We start from the raw sequence: 20,029 nt of genomic DNA on the forward strand, positions 1-20,029 counted from the left end.
ACTTTTTCACCATTATGCAGAACCTTTCTTTTTTCATTTTAGACAAGTTTATCTTTCTTTTAATAGCTCTGGATTTTGAATCCAGAAGGGCTTACTCATTCCAAGGTTATAAGTAATTTAGCTATTTTTTCCTAGTAATTTTTACATTTTTATTTCTTTACATTTAAATCTTTGATACATTTGGGATTTATTCAGGCATATGGTGGATCCAGCTTAATCTTTTTAGATATTTATCTAGTTGTTACTTTTTTCCTCACTTTTTTGAGATGCCCCATTTATCACATGCTCAAATACCCATGTGTATTTGGGTCTACTCCTGAACTTATTTTTTCCATTTCTATGTGACAGTATTACACAGTTTTAATTACTGAGACTTTATAACATAATTTGATATTTATTAGACTAGTCTGCCCTTATTGTGGTTTTTTTAGGTTTTCTTTGGTTATTCCTGTTTATCCAGTTTTATGTTAGAATCACGGGTTGGGTTTTCAACCCCAACCTTTAACTCCTCCCCACAATAAAAAGGGCAATCTGTTGTTATTTATATTGGGACTTGTATCACATTTATAAAATAACTTAGAGAGGGCTGCTATTTAATGATGTGGAATCCAAGGACATATTTTGTTGTTCCACTTGTTTATCTTTTTTTAAAAAAATCTTCATTAGTGTTTTAAAGTTTTCTTCATTTAGGTCTTCTACATTTTTCTTAAGTTCATTACAAGGCACTTTATCTTCATTGTTGCTATATTGTTAATGAAATCTTCAGTTATAGCTTCCAAGAGCTTACTGTTTGCAAATATGATAGCTATTGACTTCTAGGTATTAGTTTTTTACTCTACTCACTGATTGAATTTTCTTGTTTGTTGCAACTTTCCAAGTATATAATCATATCATCTTTGAATAGTAGTAGGCTTACCTTCTCCTTCCCAATAGTCACTCCCCTGGTTCTGTTGGCTTTCTCCACGTTATTTTGTGGCAAGAAACAACTCTCAGATCTTTTTTTATAAGTATAGTTGATTTACAATATTATATTAGTTTCAGGTGTACAGCATAGTGATTCAGTATTTTTACAGATTATGCTCCATTAAAAGTTATTACAAGATAATTGCTATAATTCCCTATGCTGTACAGTATATCCTTGTTGCTTATCTGTTTTTACATAGTAGTTGTATCTCTTAATCCCATACCCCTGATTTGCCCCTCCCCACTTCCCTTTCCCTTTTGGTAACCACTAGTTTGTTTTCTACATAGTCAGTCTGTTTCTGTTTTACATATATACTAATTTGTATTACTTATTAGATTCTACACATAAGTAATATCATGCAGCATTTGCCTTTCTCTGTCTGACTCATTTTACTAAGCATAATATTCTCTAGGTCCATCCATGTTGCTGCAAATGGCAGAATTTCATTCTTTTTTTTTATGGTTGAGTAATAAACCACTGTATATATATACCACATCTACTTTATTCATTCATCCGTTGATGGCATTTGGGTTGCTTCCATATCTTGGCTATCGTAAATCAACTACCAGATCTTCATGGTTTACAACAACGTGTGAACTCACATTACATGTCCATCATTACATGTCCATCACAGACTGGGCTTCAGCTCTGCTTCATGTCTTTATCATCTGAGATCAGGCTGAAGGAGTGGCTCTTTTGGTGATATTCAGGTCTCCTGAAATCAGAAAGGAAAGAGTGATGAGAGAGTCACTCTATGGTTGTTAAAATTCTAACTACTTCATTTTGGCTCACATTTCATTGGCCAAAACAAAAGTCATATGGCCAAGCCTGTTATCAATGGGGTGAGGAAGTATAATCCTTTCACAGAGAAGAGCATTAACTATTAGAAATCAGTAATACAATCTACTATAACTTCTCATTTATTTTTCCAGATAAGCAGTGAACTTTGAATAATATAATCATAACTCTTAGAGTCTACTAGCCCCAAATACTTAATCTGTATAGACCTATAATTGTCATTGCTGTATCAGTTAGCTCTTGCTGCATGAGAAGCCACTCCACAATTCAGTGCCATATGGCAGCAAGCATTTATCTAGCTCATGTGTCTGTTGGTTGGCTGGTGGTGGCCAGTGTAGGCCTGGCTTAGCATGGGAGGTTCTGTCATCTTCCTTAGCCAGTAGATTAGCCAAAGCAGAGCTGAGATTAGTGTGAGGCAAGTGAGGGAATTGCCTCAGGCACAAAATTTCAGAGGGTGACAAAGAAACTTAGTAATCAAGATAAATAATATTTTAATGAAATATTTTAAATAACCAAAATCAATGTAGACAAATCATGATGAACAAAATATCAAAATTTTAAATAAAGATGTGATCAATAACACTGCTGTGTCAATAACACTGATCCTGTACTTAGGAACAATTATTGAAAAAGTATATTAATTGAGTATTATGTACAAGGCATTCTGATACATGCATAGTGTATATGCATATCTTATTTATGAGTTATATGTAAATATGAATGATTCCATTTAGTTGCTCAGTCATAAGGAATTTGTATCAAATGTACTCATTTTCACAATCATAGTCCAATAATATGCACAGTAGTTTGAGAATCCATTTTTTGGAATCTCCTTTAGAGATATCTGCATACTTTTTTGAAAGTCCTTAGTGGTGTCCAGTTCTCAAACTTTTTATAGTAAATTTGATTTTTGAAAACAGGCAAAAGTTATTTAGGGCCAAGCGTAGGGTGAGTAAGCCGGGTTACTAAGCTGGGTATTATTGGTCAAAATAAGAAATGAATGTGAAGACGTGACATTCATTTTACTGTGCAATTTGTGAACTTGTCCTGAAGGCTGTTCTTAAAGTGGAATTCTAGAAATTTCTATTTTAACTGTACTGTTGAAAAAGGCAGATAGCTCCACAGAGTGATTACTTTGAGAGAAAACATTACTTTTGGATGTATAAACTCTAGCATTAATCCTCCTCCATATCAATGACTTGAAGGAATGTCCTAAAGTCCTGACGAATGGAAGGGAATATAATTGTCGGAAACTTAATAGAATTATCCTAAGAACATTGAATCAGCTTTGTAGATAGAGTGTAAAACAAAAGTCATAGTTCTATTTGTTCTGCCACGGTGTAGAAAGTGAAAATAAAAATAGACTGCAAAGATTATGGTAAATGCTTTACTGTGAAGATACCAGCTCCTACCACATCCACATAACCTGCACTCCCTCCCCCAACCCCTCCAGAATTTCAGTCACGCCATGGCTGTAAGATCTGGCCTTGATTTTGTGTGCATATGTGGGTATCTAGACATATGTACATTTGTTGGCCAATAGGGGGAGATGGTCCATTCACGCATCAATAAATCTGTGAATGGATCAATTATCCAGTTCCTGATTCAGAAATACATAAAGAGACAGTAGATCCCAAACTTGTGTATCAATATGTCAATAATAAATAACAGTTTTATGGCATATGTAACGGCCATATATGTATATCTCATTTTAATTCTTCAGTCTAAAGGAAGTTCCCTATCTCTTTTCTTGTGTTCATATATCATTATACACACAGCCCCCCACACATACTTCTTAGGAAGACCTTAAGGAAAAGAAAAAAAATGTCTATGCATGGTGCCTAAAAAGCGGTACTTCCCCTGAGTTATGGTATTGGTATAAGGATAGACAGTGGTGACTTGAATAAGGTAAATTAACTGTATTACAGGGTTTTGTTTGTTCTTTGGCATAATAGTAACTATAGTAAAATTTTTTGACCATCTTCTTTCCATCTTGGTCGGTATTGTGTTTATCTATCCAGTAATTGCTCATTACTTGTCGAAAATATGAATCAGTTAGGGGATCATACCATAGCAAATCTCAATTTGGGCCTTTGTAGAATTACTTATAGAAAAGTAATCAGATTTGTTCCAAAATTTGTAGTATAATGCTTTGCACAAGGCACTATTGTGAATACTAAAATAAGTAAGGCACAGTTGTTCCCCTCAAAGGTCTTACCATACAGTGCCTCAAAGTATAAAAAATAATCTTGCCTTGAAGGTGGAAGGCTTTTGCAGAAATTAGCAAACCAGAAACACTGGCCTTAAATTAAGTTCGACATTTAAAATAAGGAAGGGTGAAAGGAAGCATCAAGATGTAATGCCTGGGCGGCTGTCCTTATTAAGTGGCCTGCTCCAGCATCAGAATGTATTTGGCTGGCTCAGCACATTGTATGGTGTTTTTTCCATTTCCACCATTCTTTTCCTTCTTACACATGCAGTAAGCTACTTCACCTAGCTGTGAAATATTTCCCATTGCAAGGCAATGCATAATTAAATGCTGGAATGAGTGGGGCAGGCACGTGTTATTCTAGATCAGAGGACTAAGACTTGAGCTTGGCCTGGGAAAAGAATTGTGGAGGAGGCAGGACTTGAACTGGGCCTTGAAAAAGATTAGATCAGGCACAGAAGCCAGACAGGAGGACAGTTTAGGCAATAGTAATGCTCTGAGCAAAAGGCAAGAAGAGCCAGGCGAGTCATGCTTATTTTGGGACAGTCTGAAAACTGTCTCCTCTGAAGTGAGGATATGGGTAGGAGATGAAGCTGGCAAGGTAGACTGGGACACAGCTGACATGGCCTAAAGGAACAAGCTGTGGCCTGCAGGCCAAAGACCTGGGTTCTACCACTGGCCAGCCATGTGTCCTTGGCAGGTCATTGAAACTTGTAAGCTTCAGTTACCTCATAGTGAAATGATGGTTTCAGACTGAAAAATCTCTACGGTAGATTCCCATTTTTAAAGTATTCTGTGATTATTTTATGGCGGTCCTTGATAAACTAGAATAAAGACTTTTGAATTTATCCTTGCATTGCAGAGACTTTAAGGTTGTTCTGAGCAAGGGAATCACATGATGAAAGGGGGAATCCATCACATAATTAAAGGGGCATGTATTGGTATTTAACTCAGTAAAGGAATGAGGGAACGTGCCTTAGGAAAGGTGGTTAGACATATTAGAAGAAGGAAACCAGCTTGAGGGCTTTGCCAGTGGTTCAGACAGGAGCAGGGCCATTGAAATAGGAATCAAAGAAAGCGGACAGACAAGTGTCATTGCTTATTCATTCTTTATTGATCTTTAGAAACTGTACTAGGTTCTGGAGATCCAGTGACAAGACAGGAAAGGTTCCTATCCTCATGGAACTTAATATTCTACCAAAAGGAAAAATCGGAATTTAGTGATTGACCAATAGGATATTTGTGCCGTTAAGAGAATGACACTCCAAGGCCAACATCCAGCTACAAAGGATTGATTCAAACAATACTCTGTTTTCATAAAATGGAATACTGTGCAGCCATAAAGAATTATGAAACATATTTATTGACATGAAAGAATATTCATGTTATGCCACTGAGTGAGAAACAGCACAAAAATAGAATACGATCTAGAAAGTTATGCACTACTTTGTATGAAGAGTAGGTTATTGGAGATTTATTTAATTATTCTTCATTCAGTGATTATTTACTTATTGAGAGCCTACTATGTGCCAGGCGTTGTTTTGGGATCTAGGGATAAATGGTAAATGAGACAGACGTGGTCCCTGATTAATTATTTTTGTCTTAGCTTTTCTAACTTTTTTGCAGTAAACTTCTGTTGAACAATAATTTTTTTTTAAGCTTTAAAAAATCCTTTAATTGGCCATTGGTGTGGTATATAAGTGTATTTTATGACTCCTACTTGGCTGTATAAGTGGAGTGCAGGTTGTGCTGTTATAAATGACACTGTCCTGGCCTGTGTCTCATCGAGGCGCTTACACAAGAGGGGAGGTGGCTCCAGGACACCAGCCGCTTGCTTGGGCTGGATCAGGGCACTGCCTGCTCGTCGGTGGCTGGAGTGGTCACAATTCCCAGACTCAGTCTGGCTCCAAGGCAACTAGAGTCCTGCTGATGAGATGCGCAACTCTGCTGGCTTTTTATAGTCCATCTGAGGGCTGGTCATTCCAGCCTTGGTGTCAGTTTGCTGTATGTTACTTGACACTCTTTTATTCTCACTGAGGTTGCCTCTCCCGGAAATCTTTGTCATTCCATAAGCCCTAGCAGCTGACCTCCCACAGTTTGAAAAACAAGATGTATTCTGGCTACATTTAAAGGAAGTTTTAGGGTGAGTTCATGGGTCAGGACTTGGCTGTAATATCTTTGTGGGCAGAGCACCTTAAGGGGGATCTGGCACTGGTCATCACCTAGGTTCCGGGGCCCTTACACAAAAGGCTTTGTGTTATTTTTTCCCTCCTTCTGCCCAGCTCTTCTCCCATGACTACTGCTAACCATGTCTTTCTGCTGCAATGCACTTACTGCCTCCTAGTTTTAAAAGACAGGATCTTTGTGTATATGCTGAAGAACAAACAAGCAGGCAAAAAGACCACCAAATGATTATTTTTTGAAAAATATTCCATGTTCCTTATGCTAAATTGTAATATATAAATAAACATATGGATACATATAAAGAAAAAATTACCTCCAATCCTGTTTCCCAGAGATATTTTGATACTTATTTTACATTCTACTCACATAGTTGTTGTCAGCTTTTGTTCTGCCACTTTCATAGACTATAAATAGATCTTAAGCTGTATCCATGCTAATATTTTCCACCTAAGTGACCTGTTCTATAGAGAACGAATGCTATTATAATTAGGTGCTTAGCTGCTTTTTCCAACATCTAGATGGCCTCTTTGCTCTCATCATATGATGACAGAATGTTTGTCAATTTCAGGGAAGCATCTGTTTATTTTCTCATGTCAGCCCCGGATGAAGGAAATCACTGGAGTCAAGCTGACCCGTCAAATCCTCATTCTTTGTTGCTCTGTGATGAAACCCCAGGGGCATTTCGATACAGAGGGCTCCCCGGGGGTCACTGGTGATCTTGACCTTTGTACCAACCTGCGGGAGAAAGGAGGAAAAGAGGTCCCTCTGGATCAAATCTTTCTGCACATACCTTCTACCCTCTGCTTGGAGTGTGAGAACCTTCTAGATGTTTGTGTGAGCAAACCTGGAGAACAAATCCTCTATAGAGTATAAGCAGACAAACACCATGGACAAAGTTAAATTACAGAATCCGCTTTTTACTAGTTCCAGAGATAAATTTTCCTTAGGAATTTCCTTGTTGTCAATGTTCTCCCTCTGATTTCAATTCAGCCATTTCCAGTCTATGTAGGCCTCTCTGCACCTGACTTTCTCAGTTGAAAATTTGGTTCTGCTTTCCACTCAAAGTCTGAATTATTGCCAAGAAGATGTCGTGCAATTCCAAAGAAGCAGGATCTTCCATGTGTGGTTGTTCCAGGTCCTTAGTTCACCCTAGTCACAGAAACCATCTACTGCCACCCTCTTGTGTTAACTATTGATAATTCCTTTATGTCTCAAATTTCTCACACCAGGTCTTTTTCTTCAGCCAACCACTTCTGGTCACACATCTTCTTCTCCTTCCGTAGAGCTGAACTGAGTGCTTGAATGCAGCAACTATATCATTTTAAGTGTCTTATTTATCTTTCTCCCTCCTGTCCTTTTTCAGACTTTAACAGTAAACTTTACTATTTGTAAGCCACATTCCGCTCTCCCCCTTTTTTGAGCAAAGGTAAGATCTAAATCATGGAGAAACAATCTAAGTTACCTTATCCTTGTAAATCTCTCTTATCGTCTTTCCTTACTCTTATTTTCTGATCTCCAAGTCATTTGCCCATTTTAGTTTATTTCTTTAATTTTATTACTCATTATTAATTTACTTGTACACACCAGAATTTTCACTAGACATTCACAAGACAGTTTCTGTCCGCAATTAAATAGGGGTAGAGGGGCTTAAGAGTTAGGATACTATAGGGAGGAGCTTATTAATCATGGATTAAATGTTGAAAGGAGTAACCTGAGGTTTGCTTGGTCTTTGTGCTTGCTCAGAGCTCATTTACTGGTCCTGCTTTTCCTTTTGTGTGCTTTGTGCTCCTTGTGAGATATGAATAGGATTCTGTGTGTGTAGTCAGAAAACAGAACGTTCTTCCTCACTAAGTTTACAGTCAAACTAAGTAAGCAGTGAGGTTAAAATGATTTTATAGGTAAAATTAGTCTGGAAGTTTGGAAAGTGCAATTGAAATTGAATTTATTTCACAGTTGGTTGCTGATTTCAAAAGTAAAGTACAATGTCCTTTGAGGAGCCTGAATCAGTGTTATAAGACTATTTGAATGGATCCTTCGTCTTTCATTTTGGTGTGTCATTGGGACATTAATAGTGGATGGTTTCTGTACTTGGTGGTCAGATATGTTATTTTGATCCATTTTTATTTCCCAAAGGGGCCTCTGGAAAAGGGCAATTGAGGGTAGATTTAAAACCACATTATTGGAATTCAGTAACTTTCATCATGCTTTGTATGTCTAGTTCTTGCTGAAGAGCAGTTCTGATCCAGAGTCAGTCAAGCACGACGGAGCAGGCAAAATACCAAAATGGATTTTCTTAACTAAGATATAAGCTGAATTCTATGCTTTCATTTAGGCTTTGATGCTCAGCATTAAATTTTTCAGAAAATGTGCTAGATGTATGCTTTTTGCTCTTTGTGGTTCTGTGGATGAAGGGATGAGCATAGGAACAAAACAAATCCACCAGTACAAGTTATTTGCATTTATGGAAGTAAACAAAAGTTTATATAAATTGGTCAGCAAAAATTGTGTATTTCAATAATTCCTAAGCAATTGTGAAGAACTGTTACTTTAGTTATGTAAAGTATACCCCCAAGGGAGTGCTGAGTTCTCTTTAGATGTCTTCACTTCTCCAGTAATTACTCAAAGGCTGTAGTAGCTTGAAAGTGGAAGATTCTGAATCCTAGGATATTGAGGTCACTCCTGGAGATAAACAAGGTCTTACTTTGTCAAGTAATGGAATCTTTCCCCAGAAACATCCCTCCCTTATGGGTTTATATGAAAATATAGAAGAGGGTTAATGATCTATGCAGTCATGCTCTGGGACAAATCAATCAATCAAATTAGAAGGGAGAGAGGATGAGTAATACATACATTCTCACTCATTTCAGGTGATTAATGTCTTTCCCTCACCTGTATCTTTATATCAATTCTATTAAACTTTAAAAAAGGCAATCAAAATGAAAACAGAGCTGAAAGTCTTAGTAACCACTGATTAATGATATGTTATTTATCTGTTAGTACTTGGCTAGTAGCACCTGGCCGTCTGACAGAGAGCCCTAAGAAAATGCTGGTAGGATATCTGTGAATGAAGTGACAGGTCTATCCCTACAGAAAAAGAATGCCAGGAGTCTGGGATCCTGTTGCTCTGACATTGATCTTCTTCAGTAAATGATTTTGACTCTATTGGTACTGTACTCTACATATTACTTACTCTGCATAACTCTGCATTCCTTGACATGTTGCCATAGAAACTAACTTCTTCATTGTTGTTTACTTTTTACTTCTTTTTTTCACAAAAGAAATGAATCTCTAGTGGAGAAAAACAGTACATTAAAAATCATTTACAATGCTGCCACCTAGAGAATATACTATGAACAGCTTTATTTTAACATATTTCTCAGTTCTTTCCCTATGACTATACATAACTATAATTTTTAATAGAACTCATATAACTTAGTTTTTCTCAATTAACAATATATCTTGAACATCCAACACGCATATTGTAGTATTTGTCTATTTTTTCATTGTATGGAACACCACATCATGTTAAACCAATCTCCTCTCTTTTGATCTTTTGGTTGTTAGATTTTTTTCACAATTAAAAAAACAACTCTGTGATAGCATTTCAGTAGGTAAATGCGTTACTGCCTTAGGAGAGTTTCCTGGAAATGAAATTATTGGGTCCATGGGAGGCAGTGGGAGTTTTTCAGAAGGTTAATTGATGGCCTGCATTCCCATCTACCTTACATAAAAGGGTAGTATTGGCTTCAGAATATGGATTTGTTGTTATCTCATTCACAGGGTGTTAACCATGGCCCCTAAAATTAGTTTTTCACAGTACTCTAATCCTATGAGGTTTCATTTCCTGTTCCGGACTCTCAGATGTGAGATCTAAAAACTTGTGTCTATAATGTTAGCTTCCAACAGGCATGCTGTAGGTGTTTAAATACAAATCAACAGCCAAGCTAGTTGCTGTGGATATATTTATGTGGGGGAGGAAGACATAGAAACACATCCTTAGAAGCTGTGCCATGTTCTTAGTGATCTAAATATATAAAGAGTGCATCTAAGAAAGAGGTTGACCTTTCCAAGGTCGCGTCATGAGTCAGCAATGAAATCCCAAATAGGACTTTCATCCTCTTCACTTCTTTCTCCCAGTATGAAGAGTATTTATGAATAGGTCAAGAGAAAGCATTTGTAGATGAATTTATAAGACCATTTATAACTTGAAGTGCTCCAAAATTTCAAGAGAGTTACTAGAAAATTTCCATCTCAGGTAAATAAACCTAAATTGCTAAAAATTTTGATAAATTTTTAGAAAATAAAATCTTAAGTGACTGGAATGAAGAGGTAGTAGTGGGTGGTATAGGCAGATGGGAATGAGCCTCAAAGGAATATGTGTACACGCACAGGTGTGTGTGTGTGTGTGTGTGTGTGTGTGTTTGCAGGAATGGGGGAATAGGAAAGTGGAAGAATAATGGCCTGAGTCTATCATGGTGACTAAGGAAAACACAACCAAAGGGGCTCCTCAGGACATTAACCCTGGGGTGGAAGTGTAGGGGTCTTAGCTCTCTCTTTTTTTTCTTTTTGTAATTCTATATTTATTTTTTTTAATTTAAAAAATTTTTTTTAACATCTTTATTGGGGTATAATTGCTTTACAATGCTGTGTTAGTTTCTGCTTTATAACAAAGTGAATCAGTTATACATATACGTATGTTCCCATATCTCTTCCCTCTTGCGTCTCCCTCCCTCCCACCCTCCCTATCCCACCCCTCCAGGCGGTCACAAAGCACCGAGCTGATCTCCCTGTTTAGCTCTCATTTTGAATGAATCATAGATCTTTCCTCCTCAGCCTGCTGGTATGGATCAGTGCTGTTATTTCAAATCTTATGGGAGGGTCACCTGGAGAACCCAGAGAGATACTTTTCAATGTCCCCAGGACTGGAACTCAGGTCTCCTGATTCCTAGTCTAGTGCTTGTTCTGCTACTAGAAGGAAGTAGCAGTCATGTTACAAGGATTTTCAGAGATACACAAAAACTTCTGGGTAATGAAAATTCAGGCTATGTATTATGGGAGGGCTACACAAAATAAAAGAAAAAGAAAACAAAAGAAAATTTTAGAGCTTGATGGTGGTGAATGGAACACCATCCAGCTTGGTGGATGCTATTCCATCTACCACTTTATTGCAGATGAGGAAACTGAGACTCAGTGATCTACTGGGACAAGGATAACCAGGACACAGCAAGACCAAGAACTAAGACCTTCTAATATTCATCCTGGTGCAGAGTAATATAGATACATATTATGATTCATTTATTCTTTCTCATGATCATCTCACAAGCTCCTATTTCATGGTCTGTGAATTAAGGATCACTAACATCAGCATGTATTAAGAATCTATCTGCTTGTGGTACTATACTCTATAAAACAAAATAGACAAATGCAGTGCTTGCCACACAAGAATTTTCTAAGGCAAACAGACCTCATAGAAATAGACAGAAATGACCTATAGATCACTGAACAAACAAAGCAAATATGTGAAGTGCACAACTTTGGCCATGTGAGATGGAAAATGAAGAGATCGTCACAGTTCATGGCTTAAAGAGAAGATCCATCTTCATCTCTGGTCAGCCCTAAACTAATAAGTAATAAGAATCACCCTATGCTCTGTAGGTGTTATACTGGAAAGGAACAGAAAGAGTGCTTTATCTGGCAAACCCAGCACTCAAGTTCATGTAATGGTGCAGTCTCTTTGGAATATTGTTGATTACTACTTTCATTGATTTTTGTCCTTTTGCATATTCTGTGATGATCTGCAAAGATTAGAAGGGTCTGCTGAGGCAGGAAGTCTCTTAAGGCATGCCTTCTAAAAGCAAAGTCTTTTCCCTCCTTGTAGGAAAACTAATGGTCATGTGGTTATATTTTTATTGAGGCTTTTTTTCCCTTCGAAAAGGACCTTGATTAATGTGGGAACCTACAAAACCCGCAAATGTTTAAACTGTGTAATATGAACAGCCATGAATGTGAGACTAGGGTATAAGTTCCGTTCTCTCAAAGACCAGTTAAAGACAAACCAAAGGTGACCCAGCTCTCTTCTGTGGTAACAAAAGCCACGTTGACCAGATCTTTTACATGCCTATCGTAGTCATTTGCTTCAGGGCCAGTATTAATAGTAGTATTAGCATTAGTATTCTGAAACTGTCATATGTATAATGTGAGATAAAACAAATGAATAATTACGGGATTCTCTAATTCCATCACCCGCTGTGTTCATGAGAATCAGAATTCTTGGTGTGGAAGAAAGGAGATAGAGATGTCATATAGAACATATTAGGTTAAAACCCTGTGGTCATGAATTTGAATTGGAAATATCAGTTATGAACTCATAAAGTGTTTTTTATTAAAATATACATATCTACTAGCTCTGTTAATTAAAAAAAAAAGCATAGAAACAATCACTAACCTAGAAGTAATGAGCATCCCTACTGTCCAGATGGTAGTCTGAAAAAACTTTTCTCATTAAAGGAAACCAAGGCTTATTAGAAAAATGGCAGATTTCAAGTATGGAAATATACAAGATGAGCAAGGAAGCTATCAAAGTCTACTTAAGATAGCCAACCTGGAGTCAAATTGAAGGGGATACCACTGGCCAAAGATGGACAGTTTGCCCTTCAATAAGGTTGAGAATTGCTATGGATCAAAATCCATCGAACATGTTTAAATCCATGAGTACAACATGATATTAAAAACCGACTGGTTGGTTACCTTCTGAATGTAACAGAGAAAAAATTCATTGTCTTGAAAACCAATTCATTATCTTGAAAACTGATGAAAAGGAAAGAATCAAGCATATATCTTGACTTTCCTTTATGAATTATATCACTGTAACCAAATTTTCCATAAAGAGAAGCATCTTCTATTCCAGCTAGTAAATGAAAACAAATTGATAGAATATCATCATTTTACAATCTCCAATACATTAACAGTTTTAGGTACAGAGCATCAACTGTCAAAATAGTCGATAGCATCAACTATCAAAAAAGAGCAAAAACCGGGCTTCCCTGGTGGCGCAGTGGTTGAGAGTCCGCCTGCCGATGCAGGGGACACGGGTTCGTGCCCCGGTCCGGGAAGATCCCACATGCCGCGGTGCGGCTGGGCCCGTGAGCCATGGCCGCTGAGCCTGCGCGTCTGGAGCCTGTGCTCCACAGCGGGAGAGGCCACAACAGTGAGAGGCCCGCGTACCACCAAAAAAAAAAAAAAAAAAAGAGCAAAAACCAAAGTTAAATTCCTCTTGATGAAAGAACACAATACTACTGATGGTTTAGTCAAAGACATTGTACCTTAAACTAATCAGGCCTTAGGATCCAGCTGCCAGTTTGTAGGAAGAGGACCAACACACTGACTGTTTTCACATGGCTGCAACCAAGAAATCCAAGTTATGGGAAACTCTGCAAGTCTAATGCCCTAGGACTTTCAACAGGTGAATTATATGAAAAAAACCAAAAGGAATAGAGATGGACTCTGTAGATTTAAAAAGACTTACAGACATAGCAAGTGAACATATGGGCAACAGTAAATTATAGTACCAGGCGTGCATACTTGGGTGATAAAACCATAGAGATGCAGGAAAGTGATTGCTCTTCAAGTCAGGATAGTGATCACTTTTTTGAGGCTTGGAGGGTCTGTGATGGGGAGGGGGCACATGGGGGCACTTCTGGGGTGGCTGGCAAAGTTCTAATTTTTGACCTGGTTAGTTGTTTGCCTTATCATAATTCACGAAGCTATATATTTTTATGTGTGATATTTTGTATCTGTTTTATTATATTTAAAAAGTGTAAAAAATCAGAAAAAAAAATAAAGCATGTTAGAGGAACCTGCAAACCTGATGCTACCCTAGAGATTATCACAACACTGTAAGCAGTAGATAAATAAGGTTGTGGAAAATTGTGTTCTGGAACACAAAGAATGTAAATTCTCCGGTAGAGACATCTGTGTAATGTCAGTGGCAGACTGCCTTTCAAGTCGCTGGGTTTTGTTCTTAGGGTTGTGTAGCAACAGGCTTGGCTGTAGCTCCTGTTTCTAGACAGATGACCCACCTCTGGCTCAGTGTTTTTCAATTGTGGTTGGTGCTTAGAACACGGGCATAATGACCACTGCATGCTTAAGAAAATGCAGATTTCTTCATCCCATCTCTCTTCAAAAGGAGCAGCCCTGGAATCTGCATGATTAACACACGATTATACTGCACACTTCAGTATAAAAACCGCCACTGACTTCTCTGTCAATTTCTACCTGAAATCAGTTCTATAAAGATGTCCTGGGGAAAGTACAGACCTTCCGAGCAATTTCCAGATGAGCTATTGAGTGTTGAGGCCATAGCTGTGATTTTCACTAGTGAATGAACTTACATTTTGAACCTTTATCTAGAACACTGAATATGAATGTGACTAAGCATAGCTCAGTTAGAAAAAAAATGGGTTTTCCAGTGTGCAATAGCAATTGTCAATTTTCCTCTTGTCTTTTTGCTCAGGATTTTTTCCCTCTCGAATAAGTCAGAGCCTGGGATTAAGAATTTAAAGTGGAATCTTCATCAGTGAACTCTCTGACGCTTTTAAAATAACAATTTTAAACCAAAAAAATTTCAGTAATGGAAAGCAGAACAATCCTGATTTGGATATGGCCAGGTATGGCCAGGCAGAACTTTTAATTGGTTCTTTCTCAATTTAAGGCAAAGGAGGCTTTCAGAGCATGGAAGCAGAAGTGTGCAGGCTTCCAAGTCTGTATTAAGCATCTTCATCCTCCTCTTTCTACAATCTCCTTTACTCTCCCAAATCCATGTGCTTTCTTCATCACCTCTCCTAATCAAAACAGGAGATGATGTCAGTTACTTAATTTGCAGATTGCATACTGATTAGTGTGGATATACTTGGGAGAGGAAGCTAAACTAGTACTTGCTTTTTTAAGGATTTTACATTGATTTGTGAAATACAGTATTTTATCCAATTGAATCCAATTCCTCAGGCATCCTTTGGACACTGCCCCCATGTATGGCGGTGTCCTAGCAGTGCAGACAAGTAAGATGCATTTCCTGCTTCCAGAAAGGTGCAATCTAGTGAGGGAGGTGGATGAGTACCAGCTAACGGTAACAGAAAAATCACTTCTGCATAAATAATCTCATTTCAGTCCTCATACTTGCAGAATTTTAGTAATTAAAAGGATAACCACTCTTTATAATCATAAAGTTCTTCAAACTTTGGAGAGAAGTACTATGATGATCATAAAAGTCTCAGCATCCCTCCCACCAGTCTTCATCACAGTCATTCTCAATATGAAAATGAAGAAACTAGGACCATTAGAAAGTGAAGAGGAACAGGGCTTCCCTGGTGGTCCAGTGGTAAAGAGTCCGCCTTCCAATGCAGGGGACGTGGGTTTGATCCCTGGTCAGGGAACTAAGATCCCATGGGGCGACTAAGCCCATGCACCACAACTACTGAGCCCACACGCCTCAACTAGAGAGCCCACGTACGGCAAACTACAGAGCCCACGCGCTCTGGAGCCTGCGTGCCACAACTAGAGAGAGAAAACCTTCACGCTGCAACTAGAGAGAAGTCCATGTGCTGCAACGAAGAGCCCACGCGCCACAACAAAAAGATCTTGCATGCTGCAATGAAGATCCCGCATACCACAATAAAGACCTGTCGCAACCAAAAATAAAAATAAGTAAATAAAATATTTTAAAAATACGGCTATAATTTTAAAAAAAAGAAAAGTGTAGAGGAAGGGAGAAAAGAGAGGGTAGTCTACTTTTGCGGAAATAAAAATACCTTGTCATGGGAACATCTATTAATCTGTCTTTTGGAGAAAGTACAGTTTTGAAAGTCAGCTGAAGGTGACATTCATACTCTGCAATATTTTTTATATGAGGTTGCAAGTTTTAGTTCACATGGTTCACTTGCAAGTTTTTTAAAACAAGTAACGGCTATTCCCTTGATCTGTATTTTAAAATACAAAGTACATGTATTAGGTAAGAATCTCTTTTCAGCTTTTTCTAATGAACACACACATATGGTGAGCATATGGGTAAAAGACACTTTAATCATTCATTTCTGCAATTGCTAGTAAACAAAATGAGCAGTCATGATGACATGGCATTTTGCAGTAAGACTAAATTATGTACACAAAATACATCTTATATTTACTTATCTCTTGCTTACTGACTTTAGAACATAAAAACTCTTTATTTTAAATGTAATGGTATCCTCTGGATAAGATGAGGGCTCACGGTTTTTGAAACTCTGATAGGGAAAAAGATGGAAGTGGGAGTGAGGAGACCTATCCTTTAAAAGTAGACTTTAATTCATGTTTTGTTTTAGAAAAACCATCTCAATGTGTCCTGCAGTTATACAAATGTAACTCAAGAGTGTTTTGAGAGAAACAGTGAAATTATTTGGGGGAAGAGAAAGAAACATTATTTGGGTAGTAGAAGAATGCAGAAATGACTGTTGATTACTGTTTGTCCCTATGGAGAGTCAGGTTATAGGTACTGGAGGGATTTGCTATGTTTTCTCATTTGGGGATTGCATGTAGTGAAGCAAGAAACAAGAGAGAAGTGGGAGCGGCTGCATTTGTGGGACTTAGTGAAACTGGGGTGCCCAGTGTTGCTTTAGGACCTGGGCGAGAAAGTTGCTGGAAGGGCAGGTTTCCCTCCACATTCTCATGGAGCCCTTGGAGACTGGCAATTTGGGGCACTTTGGCAGAGTGTTGATCCGCAGATACTTGTAATTTCATGAGGAAACGTTCAAGATGTTTTGAGAATGGTTGGAAATGGGCGTGGTGACCTAATGATGAGGCAGCAAACAGATCCCCTCCCAGGGACAGTTAGCAGGAGCTGGGGCAGTCATACTTAGAGTTATTAGAGTAAGCAGTCAGAACACTCACAGGAAGGACACCCTCACTTCCATCTCACTCTGGTGAAAACTGGACATACTGGTTAAATACGTAACAGGTATCTTAAAAGCCCTATATCTGTCTAGAAGAAATAAGATACAACTGGAAAATACATATACAACAATCTTACCAAAAAAAGACACCTCTCTCACATAAACATACAACTAAATTAAAGGAAAAATACTGACCCAACCAGCTGGAGTTTATTTGTAAACAGTCTCAGGTCCTCAGTGTTTGTATCAGCTACTAGGTAACCAGAGAAGAGTCCTGTTTCAGTGACCAGCAGCAGCAGCTGCAATTTTGAGACCGCAAGGTGTCATGAAGGTTGAGTGAAGTGGGCAGCTGGCAACATAATGTATTCAGTGCATTTTGTGCTGTGAGTAATACTGAATGCCACAGGGGCTACTGTGCTCTGTGTGAATTAAACAAGAAAATAACATCACTTTCCCTCATTAATGCAGTAATACCTATGGACAAAATTTTCATGCAACTTTTGAATATACATTGTTTACACTGTCATTTGCTTTAATTCACTTTGAGATGGGCTCCAGATGAGCCTCATTTTCTTTGATACTTGCCAGAAACTAATGTGGAAGCTACAGAATCAGAGATGATGATAGTAGTGCCATGACCTTAAGGGCTGTGCTAGTTGTCATTTCCAAGAATATGAAGGGAATGTGTGACCCCAAATTAATTTTTACACGCATTTTACTAAGAGACTATAAACTGGCTTCCTTTTGTTTCATTAGTTTTAAAATTATCATACAGCAAAATTGTGGGGGGTTTTGGTGTACTGTTCTATGAGTTTTAACCCATGTGTAGATTTCTATTACCTTCTCTGTAATCAGAATTCAGAACAGTTCCATCAGCCCAAAAAACACCCTCATGCTATCAGTCGATAGTCATGCCCTCCCCACCCCCAATCCCTGGCAACCACTGATATATTCTTCATCACTATAGCTTTGTCTTTTGAGAATGTTGTATAAATGGACTTATACAGTGTATACCCTTTTGAGACTAGCTTCTTTCAATTAGCATACTGCTTTTGAAGTTTATCCAAATTGTTGCCTGTATCGATAGTTCTTCTTTTCCCTGATTGCTGTGTGTTGTATAGATGTACTGTAGTTTGTTTATCCATTTCTCCACTGAAGGACATTTAGGTTTTGGTTTTTATGAATAGAGCGTCTTTTCATTTTTGTGTGTACCTGAGTCATCATTTCTCTAGGATAAACACCCAGGAGTGGGATTGCTGGGTCAGATTGTAAGTGTATGTCTAACTTCATAAGAAACTGCTCAACTGTTTTCAAGTATGACTGTACCATTTTGCATTCTCATCATCAGTGTAGGAGAGTTCCAAGTGCTCTGGAACTCCTCAGCACTTGGTATTGTCAGCAATTTTTTATTCTAATCGGTCTAATAAGTATAAACTGGTATCTCACTATGGTTTTAATTTGCATTTCCCTAATGGCTAACGAGGCTGAAGATTGTTTCATGTGCTTATTTACCATCATTATGTCCACTTAGGTAAAGTGTTCAAGTCTTTTGCCTATTTTAGAATTGGGTTGGTTGTTTCCTTACTGTTGAGTTTTGAGAATTCTCTGTATGTTATGGATAGAAATCCTTTGTTGGGTAAGTAATTTGCAAATATTTTTCTCAGTCTGTAGTTTACCTTTTCCTTTTCTTCAAAATATCTTTCATGAGCAGAAGTTTTAAATTTTGATGAAGTCAAAATTTGTTCTTTTATGGACAGTGTGTAATATGCCGTGCCTAAGAAATTGGTGCTAAACCCCAGGTCCACAGTTATGGAGACAACACTGACACCTGCTACTTCCTGGAATGTTCTTCTCTACCTCATCCTCCTGGTTGTCTTCTTCAAGACCCAAACTTTACTTCCTTTGAAAAGCGCTTGTGCCCCTTTCCTCTTTGCCCCTGTGGACACAATCATTTCCTCCTCATCTGTGTACCCTTTGTGAACACTTATTTTCCTGACTCTAATTTCTCATTATATGCCCCCTCCCACCAGGCAGGGAACTCCAGGGGACCAAACCCTGGTATTATTCACCTTTGTTTCCCCAGCACATGGGTTAGTACATAGTAGGTACTCAATACATTCACTGAAAAAAACGGAAGTAATTAATTCCTAAAGACATTATCCTTCTATCCTTAATTGTGCTGGGGACAATTTGAGTAGCTATAAAAAATGTTATTGCTTTAAGGACATTTAAAGACTATCTTCAGTTTAAAATTAAAGTTTGTTATTCTTTGAGACATCTGTTGATTTAGTCATTTAAATGAGCTTGCTGGAGAACATCTTTTCTCAGAGGAAAGGATATAAGAGAATGAATGAAATTCATGTTAGAATTATGGGAGATTTTAAGTAGCTAAAGCAGTTGATACCAATTGATGATATTGAAAAATAACTTAGCAATTTTATCTACTGAAATTAAGTTTTTGTTCATTATTAGTCTGTTAAAGTAAGATCCATATCATCAAAATTCTTGACTGCCCAATTTAATGGTAGCCACTAATTATACAAAGAAGTCCTGAGGAACCAGTCCTCTACTTGCGGAAAACATTCACATGCTGAAATAAATCCTCTGGGAACGAAGCTACCGTCTGATGATATAAAATCTTCATTAATTATGTGAAACAGCCTCCTGTTGCCACATATTCATAGGAAGTTAGATTTTTACCTTTCCTTTGTCTATAACAGAACAAGATAATGGGACCAACTCCAGGTGAGCTTCTGAAGGTTAACAGTTTGTCTTGGTATCCTTGGCCCCTCTCTCTGGATCTGCCTTTCCTCCACCTCTACATTCTCAGAGTCCTCCAGCTCTCCGTTTGTGGACTTGGTTTACAAGGAGTGTGAGCTGCCTTTAAGGGCGATAGACTGAACCTAGAGTCTTAAGAGTGTGAGGAGTCTGGGCTGGTGGATCTGTCCATTG

General features: G+C 38.0%; 1 protein-coding gene and 1 long non-coding RNA gene across 6 annotated transcripts in view; one reads left to right on the forward strand and one right to left on the reverse strand.

Annotated features, from left to right (window-relative positions):
• AKAP6 (A-kinase anchoring protein 6) overlaps positions 1-20,029 on the forward strand; it is a 599,311-nt gene that overhangs the window by 293,010 nt on the left and 286,272 nt on the right. The window lies entirely within an intron of this gene.
• LOC125963391 (uncharacterized) lies at positions 1,287-17,381 on the reverse strand. Of its 2 annotated transcripts, none has more exons than XR_007475282.1 (3): positions 17,273-17,381; positions 9,346-9,443; positions 1,287-1,679 (listed from the first exon to the last, which is right to left on the reverse strand). It is a non-coding gene; the product is annotated as an uncharacterized LOC125963391 (long non-coding RNA). The 2 variants fall into 2 exon arrangements; XR_007475281.1 differs by lacking the exon at positions 1,287-1,679 and adding an exon at positions 8,621-8,834.

This window comes from Orcinus orca, chromosome 2 (genome assembly GCF_937001465.1).
Source record: "Orcinus orca chromosome 2, mOrcOrc1.1, whole genome shotgun sequence".
In the NCBI taxonomy this organism is placed as follows: Eukaryota; Metazoa; Chordata; class Mammalia; order Artiodactyla; family Delphinidae; genus Orcinus; species Orcinus orca.